Source organism: Euprymna scolopes, chromosome 33 (assembly GCF_053919585.1).
Source record: "Euprymna scolopes isolate OS-2025 chromosome 33, ASM5391958v1, whole genome shotgun sequence".
NCBI lineage: Eukaryota > Metazoa > Mollusca > Cephalopoda > Sepiida > Sepiolidae > Euprymna > Euprymna scolopes.
Genome location: NC_136514.1, coordinates 61,693,811 through 61,710,152, shown reverse-complemented (window position 1 = coordinate 61,710,152; position 16,342 = coordinate 61,693,811). Strand labels below are relative to the sequence as shown.

Genomic DNA, 16,342 nt, shown 5'->3' with positions numbered 1-16,342 from the left:
GCATTGATGTTGCAAAGTCTGTTGAAAAGTTAAGCTTTCTAGAAAAACTCATATCGTATACCTATATTAAACCCCTCCCTGTATGAAGTATGGGTGTCATATAAGAGCTGGTGCACCAATCACTTTTCAATTACTTTTGGACAAAATACAAGAAAATATTTTCAACATAATGTCACCCACCATCTGTCAAGCTTAAGCCTCATCTCGCAACATGTCGGCAGTTGTTTATTTTTCATGCACTGCATAAAAACTTGTTCCAATTAACTCTCAACAAAAATGTATTCAACAAAAATGTATTCTATTAATCCAACAGAAAAATTCCCTTACTCTAGATATTCCTTCGAAAATATAAGATTGTCTAATATGATAGCTTCTTTTCTGGGATCGATATACTCAGTAATTCTCATTGTATTTTCCTTTTACCCCGACAGTACCAACATGCAGAAATTTTAATGTCATTTAAATATCTTGTCCATGTTTTCCATATAAATCTGGCATCTATCACAGTAGCACATTACGCCTCAGTAATATGTTTTCCTCGTGATTAATTTTTTTCCAATCTAACCATAATAATAATACACATAAAATTTGGTACTTATGCTTCTTTTGACACGGATTTCCGTGACGTTGGTTCGGGCTCGACTGACAGCTGACGAGAACCGCCGGAACAAGCCGAATAAAATAAATGACGCCGGGAAACATAAGTAACATGATAACATATGAAATGTAAAATAAAATAAAATAATTAACAAAAATAACAAATAATCTCCTGTGAGTGTAATAATTTTTTAAAGTTTTTCTATCAAGAATTGTTTTTATGAAAGTTTATACATTTTTAAAACAAATTTTCAAGGAATTTTTTTTTCTATTTTCTGTTGTTGTTAAAAAAAAACTTTTCTTTTGTTTCCTAAAACAAGTTGACGGATTTTTTAAAGAAATGTTGAAATATATTTATTTATTTATTTTTCGTGGGAGAGGAACCTATTAGCGTACAGGATATTTCTTGATGAACTTTTCTTTTTTCGATCGGTTGTTGGGCGGCCGTTGATGGTAAAGAAGATTGGGGTAGAGGAAATGGAAAGAAGTTCCCCAATTACGTAACTTTCCACAATGTAATTTATGATGGAGACAGATTGTTTTCAAATTTTTTGCTCCACATAAATTAACTTAGAGCTGTATCGGGAATCGACTGCGAACGTCACGGAAATTTTGGTCAAAAGATAAGTTCCTAATTTTCAATCGATTTCTGATTTAACCACTAAATTTCCGTCGTGAATATCGAACAATATTTTAAAGGCTATAACACATATGTAAAAATTCTTAATAACTCTGATACAATCTTCTATTGCTCGGGTTTAATGATCTTCTGGAATTCAGAAATAGTTTTGTTTTCACGGATAAAAATTCGGGAGTAAGGTGTAGTGAGTGTGAGCCTTATGGAGTATCCACCCCTAATGATGACACGATCACCAAAGTGGTCCTGCATATCATTAAAAAAGGCTGAAACTAAGACTGTTGGGCATTCTTGAGTAATACTTGGTGGACAAGTCAAGTCTTATCTGAAGATTATTTCTACCAAATTCTAGAAAAAGATTACGGACTCTAAAAAAAGATTACAGATTCTAGAAAACGATTACAAATTCTATTAATGATTTCATGCGTGACGTATTCTGTACGTCTTATCGATTCTTTAATATTGTCGTATTTTTGGCATATTAAAAGGGTTTGAACGATTATGTTTATAAGCATGAGCGACAAGAACGAACCAATCAGACGCCAGAACGCTTTACAAAATAAATACTGAATTCCTTTGAATTCTTCAGTGAGAAATTTTTACTTAAACACGAGAAGACCAATGCGGTCTGTTGATCGTGGCTCGATAAATTTTTTGCATGGAAAAGCTCCTCTGACTCGACATGTTGTTTTTGCTTGGCACCGATACATTTATTTTTCTTACAAGAATGCCTCTACACTCAAGATGACCTTTCGTTCTTGACAGTGTTAGTTTTGGGAGCTGATTATTGTCAAAACAAAATCAATTGGTTTGAATGAAAATATTTCTTTGGTTTTCATTCCCCCTCTAATCACCAAGCCTCCATCCCCCCCCCGTTTTTCTAATCTACCGCCTTTCAGCAACACTTTCCCCAAACTTGTAACCTTTTTGATAATTAATTAAAGAACAGTTTATTCGCTCGTTCGCACCTGACGCCACACTTTATTTCTATTGGCCAACCAAGCACATGTTGTCACGTAAAAGTATTACTACACTTCCTTTGAACAATCAATTCTGCGTAGTTGTTTTTGGATACAAGTCCGACGGAGGGTTTGATTTTGTCAGGTCCAGCTATGGCACTGTTCAATTTTAGGAGGTCTACCCTTTCAGCTGTTACCGTTTATCTTTGGTAAACATAAGCTAACTGCTAATTATATGGATATGCATACGGAGTCGCTCAAGTACTTTTGTAGCCCAGTGTGCTTCTTTTCTTGTTTATTAGCTTTTAAAATACTCACCTAATCTTTTCTTTTATAGAAATCACTCTAGGCAAGCCATGAGGCCACTTGGTGTAAGGGGCTATAATGAATGATAGATGATTAACGCAAATATAAGAAATGTCAATTGACCTTGGTCCTAAAAAGACTAAGACTACAAGGAGGCGGCAAAAAGTAAGCAAGAAAATAGTTCTAGAAGCCTGGCGTTCTTGGAAAGAAGCTACTGGAATAATAAGCTACTGGAATAATAAGCTACTGGAATAAGAAGCTACTGGAATAAGAAGATGCTGGAATAAGAAGATGCTGGAATAAGAAGATGCTGGAATAAGAAGATCCATTGAAACAAGGTATCTGAACAGCGAATTTGATGAAGACCATTAAACCAACAAACTAAACTAAATTGAAACAAATAAAAGCAGGGAATACATCAGGGAATTCTGAAAACACGTGCTATAACTATACATAGAAAAGAGACTGATACTAGCTACATTACGTCTTTGAGAGAGATAAGCTTCATATAAGACGGAAAGGTGGGGTCAACAAAAAAGTAGATATGTGTATACACATTATCAAGAACTCTAAAATGCGACAGAGATTCACCAGCACAAATATAATAACGTATTCTTATGCGGTCTAATAGTAGATTTGTAGAGATAGAGAATAGTTTATATGTTAAAAAAAGAGAAAATCGATTTTACGAAAAGCAGAAAAAGCAATAGATCTAATGTATAAACTTCAAGAAAAGTTTGGATAATGGGAGATGATAAAGAAAATCCAAGAAGCTGCAGAGTCGATTTCTTATTAAGACCAGGGCTGATAAATACTTACTCCCAACGTGAGTTATACTTCACATCGACAATCACAAAATACATTTAATATTCATTAAATATCTAACTTTGACCAATTTTATTTATGAAAGGCAATGTCCAAAAGTTTCATAGTCACATGTCTTTATTACCTATGTAGCAATATTAAACTACGGGTATGTAAACGTGAGGTTAACATAAAAATGAAATCTACTAAATATAAACTAAGAAAAAGTGGACAGTTTCATTCGAACTTTACACTTTTAGAAATATGACTATATGGCAGAATATAACGTCGCGGAAGGGAAGTTTGAAATGAAACGTAATAAACAAAAGCGAACGATCTTTTTTCTTTCCTTTAAGATGACAATGTTTAGATAATATTTCCCAAGCAATGAAGACAACCGATAAATTACTCTTTTGCCCCCCCCCCCGACAAAAGGAGGGTAGACCTGTAAATACACCCCGTCTGTTTGTCCGTTCGTCCGTTCGTTCTTCCACACTTTTCTCAATAACTACGCCTTGGAAGTTTTTGAAATTTTGCACAAACATTAAATATGATATAGGTAAAAAGTAACAGAACGGATTTTCCGCAATAAACTCCGCTTGTTAAAATGGCTAAAATTTACACATTTGTGCTTATTAAAACAATTGATGCCTTGAATTTTTATCAAACTTTCTGAAAAATTGTAACTAACTGATTTCTATATAATTTTGTTTGTCTATACTTCGCGATAACTCTTGGGTGTGGCTCAGGGTCTCTTTTAGGGCTAATAAAAACACTCCATTTTTGGACTATTTTACCATATTTGTCCAAATTTTCTCTGTGTCTATCTAGCAGTTTTGCATGGTGTTAAACTCAAATTTGAATATGCTAAGGCCTTGGGGACTTTTGGGGCTAAATGGGGGGGAGCAAATGGCGGACTTAGTCATTTTTATTTTTGTTTTTGCATGGTGCAGAACTCAAATTTGCATATGTTAAGTCCTACAACTGTACCATTAGCTCATTTTCACTAAGATTTGACGTCCCCTTGGGACTTTTCGCGCTAAATAAGGGGGGGGGCAAATGCTGAACTTAGTCATTATTTTATGCCTTGTACACTGGGCACTCACGAGGGCCATCATGCTTCACTTGTTCTACTCTTTTTACCACCAAAAACGACATATAGATGCTACTATTTTAGATCGTGTTTAACAAGATGACTGAGAAGGGTTGAGCTGTGCGGTATCTTTTCACATTTTATTTAAACTTCCGCAGGTTATTATAGTTAGGAAAAAAGGAAACAGGGAAATTCCAAAGTTTAGGAATCTTAAGGAAGAAACTATTAAAGTAGTGAAGAGGTGATATTTTGCTGTTTATCGTGTTAGTCGTGAGTTCGTACGTCGTGAAGGCACACGTAGTGTTTCTGCTGTTAAGACCTAATGGCGATAGCAGCTACTTCCATGAACATAGAAGGACGTTACTATTAACTGAGCATCTACTTTGATTCGCTGTATATGTATGTGTGTGTTTGTTCGTGCACAGAGCCACATAACTTTTTATCACAGAATCGAGCATGTGTAACATAGCTTTTAATTTCCGTTCTTTCACCTTTACGTTTCTCGCAATTTCTCTTTTTCTATGCATTTCCTCCGGCTAAAATAGACTTGAAGTCGTCTGAACTTCGCATGGCATCACCTTTCAAGCCAAGTTTCTTTGTTTGCCTTCTTTTCGCGTTGCCAGCTGTCTCTCCAGGAATCATTTAAGCTTGCCTAAATTGTAATCGCAACTATTTTCAACAGGTTTTCTATAGGTATTTTATATAGGCATTTTATATAGGTATTCTATATAGGTATTATTAAATTGTTAAATAATTTGATTCAGGACGTACTGACTTGGTATTTGTTTTCTTAAGTCCCTTTAATACTTCAAATAAATGTGTTCGGTAGTTTTTTACTCTATAACATTGTGTGACGGAACAAATATATATATATATATATATATATATGTATATATATATATATATATGTATGTATATATATATATATATATATATATATATATATATATATATATATATATATATTCAGGATGTGAGAGATTATTTTCACAGTCAAACAACGTCGAAATGTCTTCTACTCTAATAGTTTATTCCTTCGGGCTGCTGGATTTTTGCATTCACTACCTGTTTACTGCTTCCCTGACTGCAATAACTTGCAGAAGTTTAAATGTTATATGAACAAATATCTCGATGCGAAACTATTCTCAGCCTTGTGCTAGGCACGATTGCAAATACTAGTTCTTTACATTCGAGTGACAATATGCATTGCTTGGTGTGAAAATGGGTAAGGAAAATACTATTAAAAGCTTACTTGGATCCCATTTAAGGCCAACTACATAGAATTATTGGTTGACTATAATAATTAATTGAAATATATTAGAATGTAATAAAATATTTCCTTTGATAAAACAAAAATAAAATGAAACAAATAAGAATGTATCCAAAAGGTTTAACATTTCGATAATTATTTTTTTATTATTTTTTTATTTTTTGTTAATATTTAAAGTAACTGAGTAACAATGCAGTATCTGTTAAAATAGTTTATCGTTTTTTTTTTCAAAAACTTCGATCATGTTCATTTTTAAATGATGCACTGATGTTCTTATTTAAATCAAACCAATGTGCGAACAATGTTTATTAATTGATTACACATTAAAATTTTCTTTAAACTTTTCTTTCGAGGCAAAAATTGGAAACATGGGGATATTTTAATTTATTTCTCCTAGGAAATCTTTGACCAGAAATATATTTCCACGCCGGGGAGGAGGGGGGGATATCGCTAGTAAATAGAGACGTAGAAAATAACGATAGGGTCTACTTTTCGCTGCCTCGTAACCTTCGCTTCCCTTATTTTGTCCTTTAGTCCTCATATTCCGTCAGCGATGTTTCTGACAAAGGAGGAAGTATTGATGTGTTTTGGGTCAGAATCTATCCAATTAAATTTTGTTTTAAAGATGAATTATTAGATTTAACCGAATAAAAAAAAATTAATCATTGGAATTTTTTACGGATGATGATTTATAACCTGCAATTGTATTTTGAGTCATTGGGAATTATTTAGAAAATCTATCCAGTCATGATTGACAGAACAAGAAAATGCTTCCCCGGTGAATCAAATACAGTGTTCCTTTCGAAATTCCGTGGCGATCCCCGAATTCGACAGAAAGATTCCCGAGTTCGATAGAAATATTCCTGAGTTCGACAAGATATACTTGAGGAAGATCGAAGGTTTCATTGACCAAAACATTGTGAAAATAACACTTAAGATGAGAACAAGAGTTCGAAAAATCCCGATAATATTGAAAATACTTTGTATTATGTATAGACAATAGACAGAACTAATGCACAGAAAGTGAAGAGATTATTTCAATGTAAAATTTGGCTTTAACCAATAATCGCGTTTAGTTTCATTGTAACATTGTAAATAAAAATTATATCATTGAAATGTTGTTAATAGAATAATATCATTGAAATGTTGTTAATAAAATAATATCATTGAAATGTTGTTAATAAAAATGATATCGTTGAAATGTTTTTTAATAGAATTATTAGAATATCGTTAATAAAAATGATATCGTTGAAATGTTTTTTAATAGAATCATTAGAATATCGTTAATAAAATGATATCGTGGAAATGTTTTTAATAGAATCATTAGAATATCGTTAATAAAAATGATATCGTTGAAATGTTTTTTTAATAGAATCATTAGAATATCGTTAATAAAAATGATATCGTTGAAATGTTTTTTTAATAGAATCATTAGAATATCGTTAATAAAATGATATCGTGGAAATGTTTTTTTAATAGAATCATTAGAATATCGTTAATAAAAATGATATCGTTGAAATGTTTTTTTAATAGAATCATTAGAATATCGTTAATAAAAATGATATCGTTGAAATGTTTTTTTTAATAGAATCATTAGAATATCGTTAATAAAAACGATATAATGAAATGTTTTTAATAGAATCATTAGAATATCGTTAATAAAATGATATCGTGGAAATGTTTTTTAATAGAATCATTAGAATATCGTTAATAAAAATGATATCGTTGAAATGTTTTTTTAATAGAATCATTAGAATATCGTTAATAAAAATGATATCGTGGAAATGTTTTTTTAATAGAATCATTAGAATATCGTTAATAAAATGATATCGTGGAAATGTTTTTTTAATAGAATCATTAGAATATCGTTAATAAAAATGATATCGTTGAAATGTTTTTTTAATAGAATCATTAGAATATCGTTAATAAAAATGATATCGTTGAAATGTTTTTAATAGAATCATTAGAATATCGTTAATAAAAATGATATCGTTGAAATGTTTTTTAATAGAATCATTAGCATATCGTTAATAAAAATGATATCGTGGAAATGTTTTTTTAATAGAATCATTAGAATATCGTTAATAAAAATGATATCGTTGAAATGTTTTTTTAATAGAATCATTAGAATATCGTTAATAAAAATGATATCGTTGAAATGTTTTTTTAATAGAATCATTAGAATATCGTTAATAAAAATGATATCGTTGAAATGTTTTTTTAATAGAATCATTAGAATATCGTTAATAAAAATGATATCGTTGAAATGTTTTTTAATAGAATCATTAGAATATCGTTAATAAAAATGATATCGTGGAAATGTTTTTTTAATAGAATCATTAGAATATCGTTAATAAAAATGATATCGTGGAAATGTTTTTTTAATAGAATCATTAGAATATCGTTAATAAAATGATATCGTGGAAATGTTTTTTTAATAGAATCATTAGAATATCGTTAATAAAAATGATATCGTTGAAATGTTTTTTAATAGAATCATTAGAATATCGTTAATAAAATGATATCGTGGAAATGTTTTTTTAATAGAATCATTAGAATATCGTTAATAAAAATGATATCGTGGAAATGTTTTTTTAATAGAATCATTAGAATATCGTTAATAAAAACGATATAATGAAATGTTTTTTAATAGAATCGTTAGAATATCGTTAATAAAATGATATCGTGGAAATGTTTTTTTAATAGAATCATTAGAATATCGTTAATAAAAATGATATCGTGGAAATGTTTTTTTAATAGAATCATTAGAATATCGTTAGCAAAAATGATATCGTGGAAATGTTTTTTTAATAGAATCATTAGAATATAGTTAATTAAATGATATCGTGGAAATGTTTTTTTAATAGAATCATTAGAATATCGTTAATAAAAATGATATCGTTGAAATGTTTTTTAATAGAATCATTAGAATATCGTTAATAAAATGATATCGTGGAAATGTTTTTTTAATAGAATCATTAGAATATCGTTAATAAAAATGATATCGTTGAAATGTTTTTTTAATAGAATCATTAGAATATCGTTAATAAAAATGATATCGTTGAAATGTTTTTTAATTGAATCATTAGCATATCGTTAATAAAAATGATATCGTGGAAATGTTTTTTTAATAGAATCATTAGAATATCGTTAATAAAAATGATATCGTTGAAATGTTTTTTTAATAGAATCATTAGAATATCGTTAATAAAAATGATATCGTTGAAATGTTTTTTAATAGAATCATTAGAATATCGTTAATAAAATGATATCGTGGAAATGTTTTTTTAATAGAATCATTAGAATATCGTTAATAAAATGATATCGTTGAAATGTTTTTTTAATAGAATCATTAGAATATCGTTAATAAAAATGATATCGTTGAAATGTTTTTTAATAGAATCATTAGAATATCGTTAATAAAATGATATCGTGGAAATGTTTTTTTAATAGAATCATTAGAATATCGTTAATAAAATGATATCGTTGAAATGTTTTTAATAGAATCATTAGAATATCGTTAATAAAAATGATATCGTTGAAATGTTTTTTTAATAGAATCATTAGAATATCGTTAATAAAAATGATATCGTGGAAATGTTTTTTTAATAGAATAATTAGAATATCGTTAATAAAAATGATATCGTGGAAATGTTTTTTTAATAGAATCATTAGAATATTGTTAATAAAATGATATCGTTGAAATGTTTTTAATAGAATCATTAGAATATCGTTAATAAAAATGATATCGTAGAAATGTTTTTTTAATAGAATCATTAGAATATCGTTTATAAAAATGATATCGTTGAAATGTTTTTAATAGAATAATTAGAATATCGTTAATAAAAATGATATCGTGGAAATGTTTTTTTAATAGAATTATTAGAATATCGTTAATAAAAATGATATCGTGGAAATGTTTTTTTAATAGAATCATTAGAATATTGTTAATAAAAATGATATCGTGGAAATGTTTTTTTAATAGAATCATTAGAATATCGTTAATAAAATGATATCGTTGAAATGTTTTTAATAGAATCATTAGAATATCGTTAATAAAATGATATCGTTGAAATGTTTTTAATAGAATCATTAGAATATCGTTAATAAAATGATATCGTGGAAATGTTTTTTTAATAGAATCATTAGAATATCGTTAATAAAAATGATATCGTTGAAATGTTTTTTTAATAGAATCATTAGAATATCGTTAATAAAAATGATATCGTTGAAATGTTTTTTTAATAGAATCATTAGAATATCGTTAATAAAATGATATCGTGGAAATGTTTTTTTAATAGAATCATTAGAATATCGTTTATAAAAACGATATAATGAAATGTTTATAAAATAATATCATTGGAAAGTTGTTAAATCCAAATAAATATCATTGAAATCTTATTAATAAAAATAGTATCATCGGAATGTTGTTAAAAATATTATCAATAAAATGTTGTCATATAAAAATGATACCATTGGAATGCTGTTAATAAAAATTTATCACTGTAATATTGTTAATAATATAGTATTATTGCAATGTAAATAAAAATAGTATCACTGCAATGTCGTTTATAAAAACAGTCTCATTGGAAAATTGTTGAAAACAGAATCACTGGATTGTTGTAAATAATATTAGTATTATTTGACTGTTGTTAATAAAAATAGTAGCATTTGAATGCTATTAATAAAAACAGTATCATTAGTATGTTGTTATTAAACATAGGGTTACTGGAATGTTGTTAATATCATCATTGTAATGTTGTTAATAAAAATAGTATTAGTAGAATGTTGTTAATAAAAATAGTATAATCGGAATGTTGTTAATAAAAATAGTATCATCGAAATGTTGTTAATAAAAATAGCATCATCGGAATGTTGTTAATAAAAAATAGCATCATCGGAATGTTGTTAATAAAAATAGTATCATCGGAATGTTGTTAATAAAAATAGTATCATCAGAATGTTGTTTATAAAAATAGTATCATCGGAATGTTGTTAAAAATAGTATCATCGGAATGTTATTAATAAAAATAGTATCATCGGAATGTTGTTAATAAAAATAGTATCATCAGAATGTTGTTAATAAAAAATAGCATCATCGGAATGTTGTTAATAAAAATAGTATCATCGGAATGTTGTTAATAAAAATAGTATCATCGGAATGTTGTTAATAAAAATAGTATTATTAGAATGTTGTTAATAAAAATAGTATCATCGGAATGTTGTTAATAAAAATAGCGTCATAGGAATGTTGTTAATAAAAATAGTATCATCGGAATGTTGTTTATAAAAATAGCATCATCGGAATGTTGTTTATAAAAATAGTATCATCGGAATGTTGTTAATAAAAATAGTATCATCGGAATGTTGTTAATAAAAATAGTATCATCGGAATGTTGTTAATAAAATAGTATTATTAGAATGTTGTTTATAAAAATAGTATCATCGGAATGTTGTTAATAAAAATAGTATCATCGGAATGTTGTTAATAAAATAGTATTATTAGAATTTTGTTAATAAAAATAGTATCATCGGAATGTTGTTAATAAAAATAGTATTAGTAGAATGTTGCTAATAAAATAGTATCATCGGAATGTTGTTAATAAAAATAGTATCATCGGAATGTTGTTTATAAAAATAGTATCATCGGAATGTTGTTTATAAAAATAGTATCATCAGAATGTTGTTAATAAAAATAGTATCATCAGAATGTTGTTAATAAAAATAGTATCATCGGAATGTTATTAATAAAAATAGTATCATCGGAATGTTGTTTATAAAAATAGTATCATCGGAATGTTGTTTATAAAAATAGTATCATCAGAATGTTGTTAATAAAAATAGTATCATCGGAATGTTGTTAATAAAAATAGTATCATCGGAATGTTGTTAATAAAAATAGTATCATCGGAATGTTATTAATAAAAATAGTATCATCGGAATGTTGTTTATAAAAATAGTATCATCGGAATGTTGTTTATAAAAATAGTATCATCAGAATGTTGTTAATAAAAATAGTATCATCAGAATGTTGTTTATAAAAATAGTATCAGCCAAATGTTGTTAATAAAAATAGTATCATCGGAATGTTGTTTATAAAAATAGTATCATCAGAATGTTGTTAATAAAAATAGTATCATCAGAATGTTGTTAATAAAAATAGTATCATCGGAATGTTGTTAATAAAAATAGTATCAGCCAAATGTTGTTAATAAAAATAGTATCATCGGAATGTTGTTTATAAAATAGTATCATCAGAATGTTGTTAATAAAAATAGTATCATCGGAATGTTGTTTATAAAAATAGTATCAGCCAAATGTTGTTAATAAAAATAGTATCATCGGAATGTTGTTTATAAAAATAGTATCATCAGAATGTTGCTTATAAAAATTTTATCATCGGAATGTTGTTTATAAAAATAGTATCATCGGAATGTTGTTAATAAAAATAGTATCATCGGAATGTTGTTTATAAAAATAGTATCATCAGAATGTTGCTTATAAAAATTTTATCATCGGAATGTTGTTTATAAAAATAGTATCATCGGAATGTTGTTAATAAAAATAGTATCATCGGAATGTTGTTTATAAAAATAGTATCATCAGAATGTTGCTTATAAAAATTTTATCATCGGAATGTTGTTTATAAAAATAGTATCATCAGAATGTTGTTAATGAAAGTAGTATCATCAGAATGTTGTTTATAAAAATAGTATCATCGGAATGTTGTTAATAAAAATAGTATCATCGGAATGTTGTTAATGAAAATAGTATCATCAGAATGTTGTTAATAAAAATAGTATCATCGGAATGTTGTTTATAAAAATAGTATTAGTAGAATGTTGTTATTAAAAACATCATACGTATGTTGTTAATAAAATTAGTATCATTCGAATATTGTTTATTCACAATAAAAATATCCATTGAAAAATTGTTTTGACGTTAAAATCTCTCGATTGGTTTGCTGACTCTTCTAACAACGATGGATGAACTTGGCGTCTTTCCATCCCTTTTGTGCATTGAGCTTTGAAAAGCAGGCATAATTATCGGCTCCATTCTGTTCACATTAATTCCATTTCCTTAGTGACAGCTATTAATACTTATAACCAATAATGCCAGTTTGTCTTTTTTTTGCTGAAGATCAATCGAAGTGTTCTATACTTAACATCAATCGAAGTGTTCTATACTTAACATCAATCGAAGTGTTCTATACTTAACATCGATCGAAGTGTTCTATACTTAAAATCGATCGAAGTGTTCTATACTTAACATCAATCGAAGTGTTCTATACTTAACACAGATTAGTGCGGTTGACTCTCAACAGGAGTTGCTGAATTAATTACAAATTGACACCATTCGAACCCATTATGCCGTCGGGTTATTGAGTACAGAATTAAGCACACACACAATTTACACCCCCGTCTCCCCCTCTCTCTATCTAGCTCTCTCTAGCTCTCTCCCTCTCTCTCTCTAAAGTGCATTATATGTACACCATATCATTTCGTGGATTGAGCACTCTGGCAAATGAAATCGACAACCATTAGCAATAATGCAATAGCTATATGGAAATGCTTTGTGGAAATTTATATATATTTGATATTTGTGAAATATTAACAATAGTTATTACATATATATATATATTAAAAAATATAAAATAAATTAATCTTAAATGTCTGCTTCTTTTTAATATGGACATCATCTCCGATATAAAAACTGAAATACATCAGATTATCATTAAATTTGAACATGGTCGTTAATTAGACACTAACGAAGCAAGATTCCTTGAGTTTAAATTCATCTAACGGTTAATGCTAGATATTTACTAGATTACAAATTTCATTAGATAAATATGATCCAAATTAGAGTAAAGATTCGACTTATGTTGTAGTATCATTATATGTTGATTTTATTATTTGTAATCGGACATAAGAGTGGTGCAAACATGTTTTCTTAAGCTAATCAATCTTACCCGAACAGTGACGAGTATTCCTCAAGTACCTATATATATATATATATATATATATATATATATATATATATATAGTAATTTATAAAATATAATGGCGATTAAGCTACACTGAATATTCTGCGGTTCATCCAACTATAGGATTCGTCAGGCTTATGCGCGAATTCTGTCGTTGCTTCTTGTTTTTATACATGTTGAGGACTACTAGTTGGCCAATCAGCTTTCTAGTATCTACCGCGCCCCTTCCTACCAGCCAATGGGCATGCATTTTATCAAACAAAGGATCTGTTTTAGAGCGAGGTTAGTGGTTTTAGGTGGCCGTTCTGCTTCTTTTTTTTATGCATATAAATATACCTATGTGTACACAATAATGCACATATATATACATATATATATATATATACATATATGCGTGTGATCGTTTATGTATATTCATGTTTATTTAATTTATTTATTTGTTTGTTTTCTGTTGTTATTGTTAGTTTTAAAGCTATTTTGTATCGCTATCCTAGAGTAAGTTTTATTTTGTGAACACAGTTGTTTGCTATTTCCCGCCTACAGTTTAATAGATTTTGAGGTTCTTTAAAGTACAGGATAGAAAATTTTTCATGGAGGCATAATTTACATGGGTCGTCTAAATGTTTGCATGTGGTAGCTTGTCTTATTATTTTCCATTCGACTACCGGCGAATGTCCGCTTTCTTTGAGTTCCCAGTATTTATTCGCTAGTGTTGTTTTTATACGGTGTTTTTTATTTTTGAATGTGCTTTTGTGGTCATAGTATCGGGTTTTGAAATCTAAGGAAGTCATGCCTATGTAATATTTTTTGTTATTCGGGTTTTCTTTTGCAAATATTGTTGCTTGATAGACTACGCTTTTTGTTAGACATTTGTTTTGGACTGGGAAAAGTGTGCGGTGTCTAAAATTGCATTTATCTTGTTCGTTATTAGTATTTTTATTTATGGTATGGTTGTACTTGTCCGGGGTTGGTTTGTTATTATTATTATTATTATTATTATTATTATTATTATTATTATTATTATTATTATTATTATTATTATTATTTCTGCTAGTGTTGTTTTTATTTCTGTCCTGGTGTCTACTTTTTTATTGTTTATTTTGTTGTTGTTTACATTGTTTTCATTTAGTATTTTGTTATTATGTGCCTTAATTATCATCTCTAAATTTTCGCAACAACTGTAAGGTAACTTCAAGGTATTTTTATTGAAGATTTTGTGTAAGGGGTTGGTTGCGGGAAAATGTTTTTCAATAAGATCTAGAAATTTCTTGCCAAGTTTTGTTTTTAACATTTGATTGTATGGGGCCGTATACCAAATTATAGTTCTTTTTCTTCTGTTTTTAATTTTATTATAGTTGTTGGTGTTTTGTTGTTTATATTTGATATCTATATTTTTGTATCCACTGTTTTTTAGGGCTGTTTCGTAAATATTGGATGACCTGTTAAATGCATTTTCATCGCTTGAGTTATTACTGAGTCTACTTACGATCGAGTTAGGAATATGTTTTATAATTGATGGTGGGTGGTTGGACTTAGGGTTTACGTAAATTGGAGTAGCGTTATCTTTTAAGTATGGTTCATATGTGTTTTTATCTAAGTTTAACGTGACGTCCAGGAAGTTTGTTATTTTTATGTTAGCTGATATGTCCGCTTTTAGGCCTAATTTTTTCATTTCTTTGTGTATGATTTTCTTAAAGTTTTCTCCCTTGACTTTGTTGGAGTTTTCTATTATAGCTAGTCCGTCATCTCTATATAGGCCGATATCCGTAGTATCGAATATGCTTGTGAGGGTATATAGAATGAATAATCCCACAAGATCTGATGCCTCTGCAGAGTCTCTGGCACCCATCGCCAAATCGAATGAATTTTTCATTTCATTTTTTATCCATTGGTTATTGTTATTTATTAGAACTGATTTTCTACATTTTTTAATTATGTTGATTTCTTCTGAGGATATATCAGTGTATACCTCGGCAAATTTTAGGGCAATGTTAAAAAGTTCTTCGGATATCGAGGGATAAAAGTCTATGATGTCAAACTGTATGAACGTACATTTATCTTTGTTTTCTATATTTTTAAACCAGGTGATTGCTTCGGTAGTATTTGCCCACTGGTTTAGTTCTAGGTTCTGTTTGATTTGTTTGTTTACTCTAGAAAGTATACTTTTGCTAATTCTACCTATTTCTAGTTTAGTTGGGTTTATCAGGCGGGTGCTGGGATTATTATTAAAGTCCCGTTTGTGGTCTTTAAGCAGAATGTATGACTCTCTAGGTTTCAATTTGCCAACTTTATCGCTAATTTTTAGTTTATCGGTAATTTGTTTACTTTCAGTATTTATTATATCTATGTAATCGCATTTGTTTGTGTCTAGTTTTTTGTAGTTTTTTGTAATGTTTTCTGTAATTAATTTGTTATATTCTTGCTTATCTATTTTATAAAAGTTTCTTGTTTTATCTGCTTTTACAAAGATTTTATTAGAGTTGTTTATGTTTCTAACGATTTTGTGTAGTTTCCGTTGAAAATTGTAAGGTTGATTGTGGAATTCTAGGTTTTTAATTACGTTTAAAAGGTCATTTTCAAAGTTTATCAAAAGGTCTACTGTTTTCGCATTTTTAAGGGTTTTAAAACCATAGGATTCTTTTTTGTTTACGTTTTCATTTTTAAGGAAGAAATTTGCTCGCCATCGCATTCG

The 16,342-nt window shown here is 28.5% G+C and overlaps 1 protein-coding gene across 1 annotated transcript in view; it reads left to right on the top strand.

Annotated features, from left to right (window-relative positions):
• LOC145258256 (neuronal acetylcholine receptor subunit alpha-10-like) overlaps nt 1–16,342 on the top strand; it is an 800,162-nt gene that overhangs the window by 696,213 nt on the left and 87,607 nt on the right. The gene's annotated exons all lie outside the window — the stretch shown is intronic.